At 37.8% G+C, this 16,256-nt stretch overlaps 1 pseudogene; it reads left to right on the forward strand.

Moving 5' to 3' along the window:
* Positions 1 to 5,583: 5,583 nt before the first annotated feature.
* Positions 5,584 to 7,993, forward strand: LOC113294093 (annotated as a pseudogene).
* The last annotated feature ends 8,263 nt before the right edge of the window (positions 7,994 to 16,256 follow it).

Raw genomic sequence — 16,256 nt, forward strand, 5'->3', positions numbered from 1 at the left:
TTTCTCTTTAGTTTCTCCTCATTCTTTTTCTTCTTTCTTTCTTATTCTTTTTCCTTCTTCTGTTCTTCTCCTCTGCGAATCCGAGAGATCAATGAGACATTTCTTAACAGTATAAGGTGGAACAGATCATGGGTTAGCTGTTAGCTTTGGGGGCGCTACAGTGTTGGTATCAGAGCTCACTATTAGATCTTACATGGGAAAAGATAGAAATAGCCAGTGCCAGTTAGTGAAATAGATTAGTTTAGAACTGGGTTGGGTTGTGAGATAAATCTTAATCACTAAAAGCTATCAATAATTAAAAAAAATTATTTGATTGATTGAATTGTTTGTTTGGTATGTTTGTATATGTAATGAAGTAAAAATTGTAGGGTATACCAATAACTTTAGCTAATAAAGATTAGAGAGTAATTAGTCTAAAAAGTATGAACACGTAAACAATCTTATATTATAAAAATAATGAGTTCAGTATTATTGATAAATCTTGAAAGTCATATAGAGACTTACTGAGTACGTTGACTCATATATAGAATCAACAGTTTATATTACATAAATGTTAACGATTTTTTGTTTGGGACTTAATAATATTTGTAAGAATAGTTAGAATAATAGTTTGACCATTAATATTAATTATAAAATATTATAATAGTACATATAGATGATAATAATAGTAATAACAATTTTACGAAAGTAATGTTAGCAATTATCAATTAGTATTATGTTGAACCTAACTTAACTTAACTAGAATTTCAATAAGGATGTATAACGATAAAAATAATAAATTATAATTAAATAAAACGGAAAGTTAGTAGCAAAATCTAGGATTATTAAGACATGTTAAACTATCAAGTAGACTCAAAATTTAGATCATATTGAATTACCAACACCAAAATTTAACAAGATATACTATATGGATTCAATCTGAATGAATAAAATCTGTTATATCAACCTTTACATGAATGTAGAATTATATTTAGAAGATTAAGGCTTAGTGTACCAACTGGACTAGCAATTTAAGAATAATGAGAATGATACCACAGTTGATAACACTATTTGGATAATTAAGTTAGTCGCAAGTCTATAGTAAATAGTATTTGGAAAAATTTTAATTTATATATGGTATTACACTAAAATTAAAATAGTAGATATTATAAATTGACGTGAAATCGAATTTGAATTACTTATATTGATAAAGCAAATAAATAATAATGATAATAAAAATAAAATAAAATAAAATGATGTAAATTATTTATATATTTATTTTTATTCTATTTTTACGAAATAAATTTATTAGACTTACACCAGTTACGATAAAAGTTTAGAGACTAATTAATCTTAATAAATTAATACATAGTTAATCCAGCACTTGGGAATAGTGAATGTTGTGTTTTCTTTGTTCGTAGGAAGGTATTGTTGGGCTTGACCAACCTAAACAGGGCAACTGCATTCATAGATGACCGATCATAGAAGTTTAATTAGTATAATTCTTTAGGAAACCGATAATTATAAATTCACTTAGAAAGATTCGTAGGAATCTCCCTTGTAATTAGAGACACATATCTCATAAAATAGAAATTGGGTTTTTAACCTAGAGCCACAAATTTTAGTAGTAGAAAGCCATATAGATGTGTGCTTTGTTTCTTGTTGCTTGCGCTTAGATAAGAGATAAGATTATCCCTATAAGGTAGGGAGTTTTTGTAGAACAGAAGGATGGTTTGATTTTCGAGTACGAAAATGAATAAGGTAGGGAGAATGTAAGGACCCTCAAGCTCGTCAACGCTATTTGACTGGTTTAGCGATAGTCAAGAGACATCTTAGCCGATAATAACTCGATTTGTTTAACACGAACGTTAATAATAGAAATTAATCTAACTAGATAGATCTCGAAAAGTTATGCAAAATAGACTGCTCGCACACGTCATTCGGACACCGGATGAAGATAAGTTATCAATTTGTCTTCGGAGGGTAAAATAGTAATTTAGGTTTTTACCCTTGTGGTTGCACTGTTGAAGTGAGTGGGTGTCTCATCATCTTGGTCGGCCTTATCTACAGATCGAGAAGATAACTCTCGTTTCTCTTTCTTTTCTCTTCATTCTTTTTCTTCATTCTTTCTTATTCTTTTTCCTTCTTCTTCTTCTTCTTCTTCTGTTCTTCTCCTCTGCGAATTCGAGAGATCAATGAGAGATTTTTGAACAGTAGAAGGTGGAACGGATCATGGGTTAGTTGTTAGCTTGGGGGCGTTACAGTGTAGTAATTGCTGCCTCTTAAAGGGATGGTAGATATTTGTCAAGTCACTGCCCCTAGAAAGTAAATATGGAAAGTTATTACTCTTCTAGTAGCAATACTAGTAAAATGCAATGAGGTTTAACCTCTTTTTCGAAAGAAAAAGAAAAGGAAATTCAAAATCAGTGTCCCCAACTACTTTATTTTAGCACCTACGTTATTTGATTGGTCCAGTGGAAGATTATCTAACTCATTTGGGCACGTAGTTGCTACTAGGAGATGCCAAACTTTTTGTGGGATTCATTCAGTGGTTTTGATTATTTATCTTTATAAGGATTTGGTAATAACCATTTTTGGGGGACTACTCAAAAATGGAGGGGCTACTTTGTGATAGGATGTCTACCCTATACTTATAAGAGGTTTCCTAAAGTATGAAAATGACTAACCTATTCTTAACCTAATTAAAGTTAAAACTAATTTAATAAATACACACACATATATATATGACCTAATCTAAATCATTAATAAAACAAAATCAAAATTATAATAAATTCATTATTTTTAATTTTTCACAAATCCGTTACTGGTAGAGGATTCATTTTCTTCTCTTCTTTCGGCTTTATCGTCTCGATTCAAAAAAAAACTCCACAAACGCATTATTTGGTTGAAAAAAATGAGTAGTAATCATCAAAGTGAATTGAAAATTGAAGTTGCAGAGAAAAGTTCGACTAGGAATATGTGAAACAATTTGTCGAACTTGCCGAACTCAGCTTTAATGGAGTTTTTTCTTTCAAAGAAAAGTTCGGTTACTTCGCAATTTTTTTTCCTAGCCGAACTTTTAGTTCTTCAAGCAACATTAACTAAATTTGAAGTATACCTAAGTACCCAAAACCTTCATTTCGAAATCAACCATCTTATAATTAAAAGAAAAAAAAAAAGACAAAACCCATTTCTTCTCAAAAATTACTCTTTTAAAAACACCCAACTAATTAATCAAACCTCACTAATTAATCATTATACTAAAACTAATTAATCGTTACACTAACTAATTTAATTACCAAGGGAAAATTTGGTATTAAAAAAGACTAAGATAAAGGGTGACTCATTATTACTTCTAATATACATCCCAAAAATTGGAGAATAGTTCCCCATCTTTTTTGAGTAGTCCCGAAAAAAGGGTTCTTTTGTAAACCCCAGCAATTTAGTACGAGGAGCAGAGCCACAAGGAAGGTTGGGTGTGCTATTGCCCACCCAGTCCAACTGGTTCCCAAGCCCAATTACGATCATTTGAGCCGAATTTTAGGCATTTTTACCCATCTAAAATAATATATGTGATGATTGGTAACCTGCCTACTCATGTCCTGAAACCTGGCTCGGCCCCTGTTTAGTACCCTTGTAAAAGTGTTACATTTGCGCGAGTCAAACCAACCACTAAAATGATCAGCTAAACCAAAACCAACCGAGGGTATATTGATAAACAACGAGAGATAATGTATGTGGATAAAAACTTGAAATGAGGCTTAACATGTGTTGCGTGCCTGATTAGAGAGGATGCGGCGAAGACATCTAGAGCAGTCCCTAACGCTAAAAATGAGTTGTTTAAACTTCAGAGGTAAATGAAAGTTGTATGTGTTGCCTAGGCTTTCTTGGGACTGATAGGGTCATTGCTTTGAACACCATGTCACTAGATTAAAAAAAAAATCCCCAAGAAACCGATCAAATGGACATTGATAACACTGAATTTTTCATTTTGGGAGAGTGGCCTGTGGAGGAGGGCCTAGGGGCCATTACTACAACAATCTCTAGTGCCATGCAGCCAGCCCCTTTCTGATTTCTTTCGTAAAAAATCTTGCAATTCATTGGTTGAGATCTCTCAAGATTTCCCTCCTCCGCTGACTCTTGTCTTTTTCTCTCAACTGAATAACAAAATAATTGAAAGCACTTTCAATTCCCACTTCTTAACTTTTCTTCGTGTAACATTATGGAAGGATCTTCCGTTAAGCTAAAAAAATATACTTTAGTTCGATATATTTTGTCCCAAAAAATTTAAAACGTGAATCAGGAGGATTTATGCCGCTGCACATTTCCATTATGTACGGTCTCTAATGGAGCCCTTTTTTTCTTTATTTGCTGGATTCTACTTTGGGGAAAATCTTTTGATTACATTGCATATAAGTGACGTAGCTATCGATTGATCAAAGCAAATAAGTAACCATTCTATCACGCAAAGGCCACATAAAGTCATAAACGTTGTCATGCTCATGGGTTTGAATATTTCAAGTCGACCAGGCCCTTAGTTTTGTTATCTACCTCAGAAAAGGAAGAATCCAGTGGTTTCTTTGCAAGGTTTTGCGCCCATAAATTGCCCAACAATGCCAAGTTGACTTATAGACATAACTATTGGACCAACATAAGTTGCCCAACAATGCCCATAAATATTGGACCACGTACCTTTTGCTGCTTGTGTAGCTTTTAGCTTTCAGCACTAACACTACTTGGATGGGGTTAGCTGCTTGTACTTGGTAGCATCTACATGATGCAGATGCTTCTAACGTGTTAAAATTTTAGAGCTTTGATGTTTTTTCTAGTCGACTAATTAAAGGAGGAAAAGAAAAGAAAACAAAGGCCGGTGGTCTCAGGCAAAACCTTGAATGGGAGATAAGTAGATAATAACAGTGACCAATTTGGGAAAGAAATTGGTGGATATGTATGTACTGTTATGCTTCTAACTCATGCACTAGGCTTTACAATTAATAAGAAAACTGGTTTAAGAGACTTTTTCTAGGAACACATAACTTTTGGCTCCGGAAAGAGTTGTCAGGTGGAGCAATAACCCTCACTTGCCTGGCTCCCTCCATCATATTTTTGCAGAATCTGTTAGCTAATTTTTCATGTTACTGCAATTACAATAAATACATCTATCAAACCAACTATGGGAAAAATTGTCTCTTTGAACCGCATCCCAAATTCCAAATCTTTTTTCCACAACTATTCACTACGTTTTTAACTACAAAATGGCTGCACTTGATTTAGAGGTCTTTTAAACGTCCACGTACGGTATTTTTGACCTACTCTTGGAGAAGCTCTAAGAATTGTGCAAATAGGAAAACGCTCAATTATTTATGGAGGAGATATTAGTTTGCCCCCCTTGAAAAAATGTCAATAAATACTGAAAGTCTTAGCTTCTCATGTCATCACAATTTTTTTGAAGATCCATGGCCATGAATACTGTTCTATGGCTAATTGGATTGTGTTCTTCTGTTTTCATTGGTCATAGAGTTGAAGCTTCTCATCCATATTACAGAAACTTTCAATCTCTTCAATCTACTAGTATCCCCATTGATCAACCTTAAAGATCTGGTTATCATTTCCAACCTTCCAAGAATTATATGAATGGTGATTGTCTAAACCTTTCTCCAAAATACTACATCTTTTCTTTGTTTCTTCACTATATATGTGCCTAACTTCCTATGTTTTCTTTGACTTGTCGCCGAATTTATACGGCCGCAACCCCCTCCCCAAAAAAAAAAGATTACAATAGTGCAATGCAACATCTAAGAAACTTAAGACTATTTCTTTTTTTTTTTTCTTTTTTTTGCGGTTCTTAATCTTCGTTTTTGGTTTCCATGTTGCAACTGTGAATGGACGAATATGGCTTCCGTTGAATTCACGGATCCTAATGGTTAGCATTCTCACTTTAATCTAATGTTCATAATTTGGTTCATGGTTTATGTCATTGTTTTTCCTTAGTGTAAACATGAATTAAAGACCTACAATTTAAATGCAGGGCCTATGATTTACAATGGAATATACCATCTATTCTATCAATGGAGCACTTCTGGTCCAGTTTGGGGTAACATAGTGTGGGCTCATGCAACATCCATCGATCTCGTAAACTGGATTCACCATAAACACGCGATTGTCCCATCCGAACCATTTGATAGCGAAGGTACTTGGTCAGGTTCAGCAACATTTGTACAAGGAAAGCCGATTATTCAGTACACCGGAATTATTGAATCGAATCAATGGAATTACCAAGTTCAGAACATGGCAGTGCCTAAGAATTTATCTGATCCTTTCCTTGTAGAATGGGATAAACCAGTTGAATACAATCCTATAATTGCACACATTGATGGTATCAATGCGAGCGCATTTAGGGATCCGACTACTGGTTGGAAAGGATCTGATGGAATCTGGAGAGTGACTATAGGAAGCGAAGTAGGCACCGATGGAATATCGTATTTATTTCGAAGTGATGATTTTATTCATTGGACTACAGCTAAACAGCCTCTTCATTCCGCTAAGGGAACTGGAATGTGGGAATGCGTAGATTTCTTTCCAGTAGCAGTTGATGGAAACGAGGGTGTGGATACTTCAGTTCTCGGCCCTAATGTTAAGCATGTGTTCAAGGTGAGTTTGGATGATACCAAACATGACTATTATACTATTGGAACTTACAACCCTGAAAAGGATAAGTATACTCCTGACGAAGGATCCATCGATAATGATTCTGGCTTGAGGTTTGATTACGGAAAGTTTTATGCTTCCAAAACATTCTTTGATTATGAAAAGAATAGGAGAGTGCTGTGGGGTTGGGCAAATGAATCTAGTAGTGTAGCAGATGATGTCAAGAAAGGTTGGGCGGGATTGCAGGTACATGTTAACCCTTGGGTCCAAATCACCTTGCAGCGACTTTGAAATCTTGCATCAAATTAAAATGTTTCATGTACAGCGTACCAAACTTATCTATCTGTTCTCCTTTTGCAGGCGATTCCCCGAACTCTATGGTTCTCGGAAAATGGCAAGCAATTGAAGCAATGGCCTGTTGAAGAGATAAAAAAACTCCGCACCGAAGGAGTTTCTTTACCAAGTAAAGTTCTTGAAGGTGGTTTTGTAATGGAAGTTCCTGGTCTAACAGCTTCGCAGGCAGATGTAGATGCAATATTTGACTTTCGAAGTTGGAAGATGCTGATGTCATGGATCCTAGTTGGGACAACCCACAAGGACTTTGTAGTTCAAAGCCAGCATCAGTACGAGGAAAGTCAGGGCCGGTTGGTTTGTTGGCTTTGGCTTCTAAAAACTTGGACGAACAGACAGCCATTTTCTTCAGAGTATTTAATCATCAAAACAAATATGTCGTGCTCATGTGCAGTGAGCAGAGCCGGTCAGTTTAGTTTCATATATATTTCAATGAGCACTTCACAGTAACTTCAATATCTCACTTAATGGTGTCAATATCTATTATCTGACCAAGGTTTTGGTATCAACAGGTCTTCTTTGGAGGAAAGCAACGATAAAACCACGTACGGAGCTTTTATTGATTTCGACCCTGAGCAAGATAAGCTATCCCTAAGGAGCTTGGTATGTAGAATTTTATAATTTTTGTGATATGCGAGTATGTAGCTACTAAGTTAGTAAGTTGGTGATGCCGAGTTCCAAACCTAGGTCATGGGTATCATCACCCACTGACTTCAGTGCTGCACTCAGAGTGCATTTGTCCCTTTTGTATGTATATATGTTTATGGTTTCTAATTTTCTAGGAACTGGAAGTTAATGAGGCTTTTAGTTGCAGATTGATCACTCAATAGTGGAGAGTTATGGTGTTGGAGGAAAAGCTGTTATAACAGCTAGAGTGTATCCAACGTTGGCTATTGAGAATGAAGCTCGGCTTTATGTATTCAATAATGGAACCAAAAGTGCCGAGATGTCGAATCTCGAGGCATGGAGTTTGAAGAAAGCTCAAATCAAGTATCTTGAAGACTTGATGCCCTAGGCCGAATCAGCTATTTTTGGGTTTTCATTTGGTAATAAAATAAATTATGATGTTCAATTATGTTATCCAATAAATAATATTATGCAAAATTATTTTGATGGGTTTTTGCTAAAATTTGTTATAATTATTTTGAAGAATTAGTTTTACTCAATTTGTTATAATTATCTGAAAAAATTCATTAAATTACTTGTTGAGCAGACATCTGCAAAAGAAAATTATTTAAAAGAAAAACAAAAGTGTACCGGCACCAAATAACAGGACATATCACAGTTATTTGTGTATTTTGCCTGCATGTCATGATGTGCTTTGCTTTAGGCTAATAGGACAATATGGTACTTACGTATACACTAGTTGGGCACGCTTCTTCATATGTTATGTCTGCTTAACTCCCTCGTATCTCTGCAACTATAAATTGAACTATTTTTTACCTTGTTTTCTCTTCCAATTGATTCGTAGATATCTGAGTTGAGACTTAAGACGCTCAATAACAAACAAGTAGTCATGGGGTGTTATGGTTTTTCAAGTTCCACTGCTCTTTAGTTAATGCTACCAAAATATTCATTTTGTTTTCCAACTTCAAACAGTCAGGCAGAATTCATTGGTTTGTTTGCATGTTCTAATCCTATCGTCTTGGATATATTTAGTTGACTTATAAAGGAAAAGATATTTTTGGGCACCATGGCTTTTTCAGAGGACCATAAAGTTGAGTTCCTTAAATAGAATTTTTTTTCTCCTAATCGAACTTTTCTCTAAAAATCTATGTGTTGAGAACGATACTTATATATCAATGTATGAGTATCTTTGCGGTGTATAGATTAAACTATTTGTTATCTTATTTTGTTTCCAATTGATTTGTAGGCATTTGAGGTGAGATTTGACAAGTTCAGTAATAAACAAGTACTAAACCTAAAAGAACTGATTCTTGGATATGGAAAGAAATTCTAGAAGGTATAACCAACATTCAAAAGTACTACAGATGGGAGATTGGGGATAGTTCTAAGATCAAGACTTGGGATGACAGATGGACTGATAAAAAAAATAGGAAATCCTACCCAAACCTTCTCAATGCCCTACCATTCTCAGCACTGTCAATTAATTCATGGATAGCAGAGGAGACTGAGATATATACATCATCAGTATTTGGTTCTCTGCAGAAGACCAGGCAGCCATTCAATCCACCAACAAGAATATCCAACATGAAAACTCTATCATTTTTGGGCTAACAGATAATGGAAATTTCACTCTTAAATCCCTTTATGAAAGAAAATTTCACGACAAGTACAAGAGTGATAGTTATAATACTGGTTGGAGCCAGATATGGAAGCCTAATACTTCTCCTTTAATCCAGATGTTTGTGTGGAAATATACTGAAGGAATATTACCAACAAATACCAAATATTCTAGCATCCTCAATTATACAGACTCCACCTGCATCTTATGCAACAATGCTAAAAAAATATACTACACATACTATTATTACTTGCCCTTATGCTACTGAAGTCTGGAGAACCTTGTTTGGCCAGCATCAGCATATCTTCAGTAATTTAAATGACTTCACACGTTAGCTAACAGCTAGTTTCATCCTCAAAATCATCAAAAAGACAGGGTTCCAATATTTGTCACTATGTAACACCCTTTGGTTTTAGTATGGTGCATGCTCAGAGATGCGTCATGGCCTGAGATGACGCTTCATCCAAAGCTTCCGTATCTTGGAAAAATGAGCATTGGCCTAGGCCAAATACGCTGCCAAAATGGCACATAGCGTGGGCATATTGGTCAAGGCCAATATGCCACCAAGAGACTGTAAGATGTAAACTATATTTGCCAAATGCGCCAATCTCGCATCAAAATATGTCTTAGGCCAGTTGGGTAGATGGCCTTGAGAAAAGTAGACGCATTACGCAAGTCATTGGCCTCAGGATAGAGAAGGCTGGCCTTGGTAATGTACATCCATCGCGGATGGACATTGGAGTGGCCTATGGGCCAAAGCCGGAAATACAGTCATCACGGCCCTTCACTGGGCTTGGCTCAGGAAATGTTCAGCGATCATGGCCGGACATTGGAACCGGCATGTGATCGTACATCGCATTTGGCCAAGGGTATTCATATGCATCCATCACGGCCTTGGGAGTTGATGAATGACTTTTTCTCCCCTAATTTAAGTTGTAAAATGTCAAGTTAACATATATAGGGAGGGGTAGTTGGTTGAAGGTGCATATGCGGACCATGCACCAAGTAAGCTTCATAACTTAGCCGGAAGAGTATAAATGATGCTTAGGCCTCATTTATAGATGTGTAGCCTTGATAATGGAGCATATGAAGCATGGGCATCACTATTCCATGCTGCAGACCAGATATGCATCACTTGGATGCATTTTGAAGGAACGTCCTACACGGACTAGGCCATTACCATATTGCTTGGCCACGTCCTTGCGATCGAGTTGGTTTAATTTGCGGTCCCTTCGAGGATGCACTACGGTCTGTGATTGATCCTTTTAGAGTAGGAAAGGGTACGTAGGAAGCCGCAATGAATTGCAGTATTGCTGGTGTTGATGGTAGTTTTTAGCTTAGGGTTAAAATCGTAAAACCATAGTCAAACAGTGACGCCACTTTGGAAAAAAACATAACCTGAGTAATAATGGCTCTGCTAAATGCATTTATTGAGCCTTTCAATACGTCTGTGAGAAATTTACGGGGTAGCTTATTTACAAATTAGGGTTTCGACATGCCAAACCCTAATTCCCACGTCACTGTGCCAAAAACATACCAAACCCCAATTCTCACACCACATGTGCCAATGGCATGCCGTGCCAGCCACACCTTCGCGCCAAGGCATGCCAGCCTCACCACATGTGCCAATGGCAAGCCGTGCCAGCCCCACCTCCGCGCCAAGGCATGCCAACCATGTCATCCGCACCATATGTGCCAATGGCATACCATGCCATCCACACCTCCGCGCCAAGGCATGCCAACCATGCCAGCCATACCATATATGCCAAAGGAATGACATGCCATCCACACCTCCGTGCCAAGGCATGCCAACCATGCCAGCCGCACCACATGTGCCAATGGCATGCCATTTCATCCACATCTCTGCGCCAAAGGCATGCCAACCATGCCAGCCGCACCACCGTGCCAATGGCATGCCATGCCAGCCACATTTCCGCTCCAAGGCATGCCAACCATGCCAGCCGCACCACAATGGCAATAACATGCCATGCCAGCCACATCTCCGCGCCAATGCATGCCAACCATGCCAGCCGCACCAAAACCATGCGGCCCTACCACCATGTCGTTGGCTACCAAACGAAGGGTTGCAACAATCAACGGCTACCCTTCCATCTGAGATGCAGATCTCAACCGTCCAAGTTCGCCACCTAGCGCATGGAAACTTCCGGTCCAAGGACAAACATCACGGTTTTGCCAAAACCCTAATTTTGTTCATGCCTAAAATATGCCAAAGTCATGCCGGCCTACCACATGCCGCTGGCTGCAAACAAAAGGTTGCAACAATCAACGACCACCCTTCCTCCTGAGATACGAGTCTCAGCCATACAAACTTGCCACCAAACGATTTATGGCAATCTCTTGGCCACGACGCCAAAACCCTAATTTGGCCGTGCCAAGAGCATGCAAGCGCTGCAACCATGCCGCTGGTTACCAAATGAAAGGCTGCAACAATCTATGGCTACCTTTCCTCCTAAGATGCAGATCTCATCCGTACAAACCTGCCACCAAACGACTCGTGGAAATTTCTTGGATGCGATGATAACTCTTGGTCACGGCACCAACTTGGCTGCGATGCTAACTCTCTGGTCACGGCACCAACCTGGCTACGATGCCCATTGTTTGGTCACGACACCAATTTGGCTACAAACTCCAAATCATTTGGCCATGCCAACGTAGCAACATGCTACACGTTTTCCACGAAAACACTCGAGACATCAAAACATGTCACAAACTAGGGGATGCTTATTAGGGTATTGGTCTGGAGGTTTACAGCGTGCAGTGTACACTACGCCCGTTGCATGAAAGTGTCATAAGAGTGAGGCGGTTAGTAAATACATGAAGTAATGGTGAAACGTTTCCTTCATTATGGAAACATCAATTCCAGGCATTACCCGCTACCGTTTTCTTCTATTTACTCAACCGTTTCCACTTCTTACGAGACCAGGGTAAGTTTCGTTGCGACCTGTATATATAGGTCTCACCTATTTCCACCAAAGAAAAAGTTTTGGTCTGGAGAACACAACACTCAGAAATTACTTGTTAGCTTTCCCGTCTGTTAGCTTTTCACTTTCTGACACAAGTCGTCAAACAACTACTCTTCCAGAATCAATTATTCTGGTCTCAACACTCTCTTCGCTTCCCTCCCTAAGACCAACCGTCTCTTTCACTTTATGACCGAAGCAAGTCTGGAACGGCCATTTCTTGGTTTAGGACGGATTTGTACAGATTGATCTCTCGAATCAAAGTACTCCCTTGCAGTACATTGTTTAAGGTTTAGACTCGTTTCTCACCCAACACACCCGAAATTACCAAAATCAGCAGAAACTGTTTTCACCCTCAAACATCTTGTCCAGCACTTTGTCGCTCATATCATCTAATTGTGAGATGATTGCAGCATTGAGGCCTCTCATATCATCTGGCTCGGTAGCTCGATGCAAGAGATTATTGTGGACAAATTTGATGAGACAAGTTGATGCAGATGAGCCAGTTATAGCATATCTGGAGGCTAAAAACCCGATTATCGTAATTTAGCTCAAGACAGGTCTAAATTGATTGCAAACGGACCGATGATCAGGACGTGATCCTATGCATCACGGTCTTTGAATTTTAGCCAAATTCCATCATTTAGGGCCTCAAAAGGCCGTTTTGACGTCTTAAGAAAGTTTTTATTTTCCTAATAAACCCTTTGCGGAACAAGGGTAAATTGGAATGGTGTGGAAGCTAAATTAGATGCATCATGCTCCACGAGCATGCTTGCAATGGAAAATTCACGTGCATTTGCCTAGTTTTAAGGCCCGGTAAGTAGCATCATCATGGCGCATTGGGGAAGTTATGGCCTGCGCGTCCAGGCGCCCTAGGCGTAATTTTCCGGTCCGTCACACACTATCTGTTGGTTTATATGGAAGGCTAGATGTGATTTCGTCTTCAACAAGATCAAACCTTCGGCTAGCATCAGCAAACAAGATTACTCAACATATATGCTCTTTCAACAGGGTCATGCATAATCCAACTCACATTCTAAATGACATCAAGAAAGATGATCAGCTGAGGATAGATAGAAGAATTTATGATCATAGACAGAAATTTGAAACATATGCGGGAGCAAGGAATGTCAAAGACACAATCACTAAAGCCAGGAGAAACAGAAGAGGAGTTGTACTAGCCATTTATTGGGCCAAAGCAAAGATTTAACTTGGATTTTCAGGCAGCAGACAACATAACTCTGGCAGCTATTCAGGATATATACCAAATTGAAGTACAACAAAGATTCAACCTAACTCAGTATCAAATGGGAGATGGAAATTTTGAAGAAGTTAATTTTGTTCTGGGAAAGCTGACCATGATTGATAGGCGGCTCAATGTCATGGCAGTTAAACTTCGTACCTTGGCTTTTAATTCTAGCGTTCTTGAAAACTTTAATTGGAAAGGACAAAATGTTATGTATCTATTTAATCAGATTCAGTCAATTGTACTCCATCCTGGCTTGCTAGAAATCTGTACAACGATTATGCCACGGTCGGATGAATTTGATGAACCTTCGAGTACTATTGTAACTGTCGATTAACTACTCTTTTCAAGAGCTAGTTGTCCTCGTTTTTCTATTAAAACAATAAAAAAAAAACTAATACTCCCTCCGTACCTATTATATAGGCGGAATTTTCATTTGTTCTTGTACTAATATATAGGCGGAGTCCAAATTTCAAAACGATTTTTTACTTCTACTATGCCTATTTATTTGCTTGAGAATCGTCACAATTAAGTATATGTCTCTAACATTGGGAATATAATTAAGGGTAAAATAGAAAAAAACATAGAAATTTATAAAATCAAAAAAGTTTCTTAATCTAAGAGATTTTGACTATTCCGCCTATATATGTGGTACATATGTGGTACGGAAGGAGTAACAAACAAGTAGTCATCGTGTAAGCTTCAAAACAGAAGAAAAAAAAAGTAGTTATTAGGTGTTTTGATTTTCTAATTGCCCGTTATTTTACTGCTAGCAGAATATTTTTATTTTGTTTTCAAATTTCAAACAGTGAAGCAGCATTCATTGGTTCGTTTGCATGTTTTAAGCCCATTGCCCTATGTATATTTGACTTGTAAAAAAGCCGAACTAGATCAAATGTTGGACCATCTTTTATTTAAGAAAGTTATAAATATTGTCCATGGTTTTCATTGATGGTTTTCTCTTTTGTCTAATTTTCTTTTCCGGTTGATCATTATAGATTTCGAATTAAGATTTTAAGATACAAGACGTAATGATTTGTCACTCTACTATAAAAATATTTATATACTCGGCATCGGGTAAAAAATAAATAATCATCCACAAAACAAATCAAATAAATGCGAGTCTGCCGGACAGTGGCGGAGCCAGAAAGATTAGGCTGGGGGACAACTCTATACAGGGTGAAAAATGATACCATTGCACTGACGCATATTTGTCTGTCTTGATGTAGAATCAGACAAATTAAGCATTGTACTGCTACTTACTCAAATACAATACAGAGATTTTGCTGTTATAATACATCTGCAATGTATTTCTAATACTGGTGACCAGCCATAAACAATAGTGCAGTTCAGAAAAGTCACAGTGACAGACTTTTAACTAAAAAGTGCATAATCTGTTGATGCATATTCCAGTTCTCTAAAAAATCTATGCATAATCTGTCAATGCACAATGACAGACTTTTAGCTGCTTTCAATTAATTATCACCTGATATGCATTTAGTATGTCTGGTAACAAACCATAAACAATACTGCAATGTAAAACAAAAGTAAATCTAGCAAAGTTCAAAAGAATCATAAGATGAATCAAGTTCCGAATACAGTAGATGATGAATAAGTATAGGGCTGCACAACGGGTAGGGTGGGTAGGATATGGCCTATATCCGCCACCCTACCCGTTTACCGGCGGTTAAGAAAATCTTTACCCGCCACCCTACCCGCCAAATAATGGATAGGGTAGGATACGGTTAAAAAACTGGCGGGTAGGGTAGGGTTGGCGGGTAGGAGTAGGGTATGTGCACTTCTAGGTAGGGTGGGTAGGATATGGTCTATACCCGCCACCCTACCCGTTTACTGGCGGTTAAAAAAATCTTTACCCGTCACCCTACCCGCCAAATAGTGGATAGGATAGGATACGGTTAAAAAATTAGCGGGTAGGGTAGGGTTGGCGGGTATGGGTAGGGTATGTGCACCCCTAAATAAGTACACCAAATGAATTCCCATATTATTATTTTATGAAGCATGAATTCCCAGATTGTGAAGGTATAGAGAATTTCTTTGAATTTGTTGTCTAAGAGTTGGGTTTCAATTTGGAGTCTCTACTTGAGAAAAGAAATGACCTGTAGCTATACTAACAAATTTACCATAAATTCTTGATGAACAACGAAAAAAATCGAGAGAAAAAAACCACCCACAGTTCTTCTCAAAAACATCGGGCCCTCTGCTGTTTTCTATGGGGCCCACAATCGAAAACTGAGGCCAGCGGTTTTTACCTGGTTCACAAACTCGGTCTGTCTAGAAGGACTGCAAATTTACAGAGCCCGAAGCCTAGAAATAATTCAACTGAAAGTGGGCAGTAGCAATTTTAATATCAAAATCTAAGAAAAGCAAAAGCTCTCAATCAAAATAAACAAATAAAAATCCTCCCAAAGAATCAAATAAGAACCCAAACACTAGAATCACGTTTATGCTAATGGGGTCACGAAACAAAAAATCAAAACAAAAAAATCAAAAACGTGAAGCAGGAGCGAGTGATTTGAATACTCGTACATGTCGCCCTAAATAAAGAACTAATTTCGGGAAAGTGAGAATCTTGCTGATCTACGAGGACAGAGCCCAGTGGAGGCCATTTGCATATGTTATCATTTATGTTTTGAAACGGGTTTATTGTGAGATAACGGTGGCTGGTGGAGGTCATTACTCCTATGACTAATCATGGAGCCTCCTCTATTACGAGATATAATGGTCACGAGAAAGGGTATGACTTGAGTTTGAAACTGATGTCTGATACAACAACCGATAACAAAAT

This window comes from Papaver somniferum, chromosome 7 (assembly GCF_003573695.1).
Source record: "Papaver somniferum cultivar HN1 chromosome 7, ASM357369v1, whole genome shotgun sequence".
Taxonomy (NCBI): Eukaryota; Viridiplantae; Streptophyta; class Magnoliopsida; order Ranunculales; family Papaveraceae; genus Papaver; species Papaver somniferum.